This window comes from Cricetulus griseus, chromosome 2 (assembly GCF_003668045.3).
Source record: "Cricetulus griseus strain 17A/GY chromosome 2, alternate assembly CriGri-PICRH-1.0, whole genome shotgun sequence".
NCBI classification, from domain to species: Eukaryota; Metazoa; Chordata; class Mammalia; order Rodentia; family Cricetidae; genus Cricetulus; species Cricetulus griseus.
Window position 1 is genome coordinate 300,372,834 of NC_048595.1, and position 2,301 is coordinate 300,375,134.

Genomic DNA, 2,301 nt, shown 5'->3' on the forward strand with positions numbered 1-2,301 from the left:
TGATTTTTTAGATCTGGATAAGAAGCTCAGTGATAGAGTACTTGCTTGGTTTGGTTTTCAACCTTATCACTATACTGTAAAAGAAAATTTGATTAAATGGAATGCATAATAATTCATTGTTGGTAAATTTATATCACTACTTAATATATTCAATAATTATTCATCTCATAAAAACTGCGGATTTTGAGTTGTAAAAGAATAAAAACGTGCTCGCTTCGGCAGCACATATACTAAAATTGGAACGATACAGAGAAGATTAGCATGGCACCTGCGCAAGGATGACACGAAAATTCGTTAAGTGTTCCATATTTTTAGCCTTTGACAAAATTCAACATCCCTTCATGATAAAGATCTTGGAGAGAATAGGAATAACAGGAACATACCTAAACATGATAAACTCAATATACACCAAACCAATAGCCAACATCAAACTAGATAGAGAGAAACTCAAAGTGTTTCCTCTAAAATCAGGAACAAGACAAGGCTGTCCACTCTCTCCATATCTCTTCAATATTGTACTTGAAGTTCTGACTAGCGCAATAAGACAAGAAAAGGGAATCAAAATGATACAAATTGGAAAGGATGAAGTCAAATTTCACTATTTGCAGACGACATGAAAGTCTACATTAGTGACCCAAAAAACTCTACCAGGGAACTCCTAAGGCTGAAAACACCTTCAGCAAGGTAGTAGGATACAAAATTAACTCAAAAAATCAGTAGCCCTACTATATACAGATGATAAATCCAATGAGAAAGAAATCAGGGAAACATCACCTTTCACAATATCCACATGCAACATAAAATATCTTGGGGTAATACTAACCAAAAAAGTGAAAGACCTGTACAATAAGAACTTTGAGACTTTAAAGAAAGAAATTAAAGAAGATACCAGATAATGGAAAGATCTCCCGTGCTCTTGGATAGGTAGAATTAACATAGTAAAAATGGCAATCCTGCCAAAAGCAGTCTACGAATTCATCGCAATCCGCGTCAAAATCCCAACACAGTTTTTCACGGATATTGAAAGAACAATACTCAACTTTATATGGAAAAATAAAAAACCCATGATAGACAAAACAGGAAGAGAAAAAGAAAACTCTCAGAGTTGTATTAGCACAACTTGTCTCCAAATATCTACCTTCCCTAACTCCAATAATTTTTAACATTCTGATACTCAATGAAGAATTTCATTATAACAAATAAAATTGGATGAAATTATTTACCTGGTCACTGAATTCTCTCTTTTCACCTGCAGTGGTGTTCTAGCCTGGAACTACTCCTTATTCTGCTTCTATGGGTAATATAGAAATCAACTGTCATATTGAAATTAGTTAAGTTTTCATTAGAAGTTTCACATACATTATATAGAATTCTAAGTGCATTAAATAAATTAATTTGTTCTCTTCAAATAATTAGTAGCAATCTTATTATAATTTAATGCAAGCCTGAACAGTTCCTCTAAACAATAAATATACCAATTTTGAGCCCATGCACTCCAAGGGATTTGATACCTGAACAGGAATCTTTCTATTTCCTGCTCTTGCCCTGCTGTGATCACTTTGCCTCCATCAGAATGATTTTCAGAGAGTCAGTTGGCCATAGACAGGAGCACTCATGGTGTATGCAATGCTCTTGTTTCACACTGCAAAATTCTGCCTGCCAGATGGTGCCACAGGGAAATGACATCATTAACAGGGGGCTTTCTTCCTTCATGTTTTGATACCTATTTCTGGTGAGGATGCTTTGTCCTGTTTTACCACCCCTTCACCTTTGCAAAAAGCAGCTTTCCCAAGAGTCATTCTACAACATGGTGTACCAGAGTCCATTCCTGTCAGTTATAATGTTGATAGCCCATCACAGAGTAATGTCCAAACACAAGAAATTGTGATAATTAAACTTCTTTTCCTCCCTTTGCACAGAATTACTAATTGTAAAAATTGGCAGTCAGCCTGCCATTTGAAAGTGAAGAAAACATCTTGTTTTAACATCTGAGCACCTTTTTTGTAATCTGTAAACAATTGAACCATATGTAGTGTGATGGAAAACATGGAGGTTGAGACAGAACACCAAGGAAGGAATCTAACATTTAATCATTGCTCTTTCATTCACGGAAATAGGAATTGCCTTTAAAGTTCTGGGTTTTATCATAATTTTAAGCAGAAAGTTTTTTTGAATATCAAATAAGCCTGAGAATTTACCAAGATGCAAGTAATTCCACTTTTTAATGAAAATATGTTTTAAAGTCATTTAAATAGGTAATAGATGTCCTCATGGGCATTTACAGCCTTTTGGCTTGAAATC

At 34.7% G+C, this 2,301-nt stretch overlaps 1 non-coding gene across 1 annotated transcript; it reads left to right on the forward strand.

The window, feature by feature from the left end:
- The first annotated feature begins 206 nt into the window (after nucleotides 1-206).
- LOC113834203 lies at nucleotides 207-313 on the forward strand. The gene has a single exon (XR_003482580.1). It is a non-coding gene; the product is annotated as a U6 spliceosomal RNA (small nuclear RNA).
- Nucleotides 314-2,301: the final 1,988 nt, after the last annotated feature.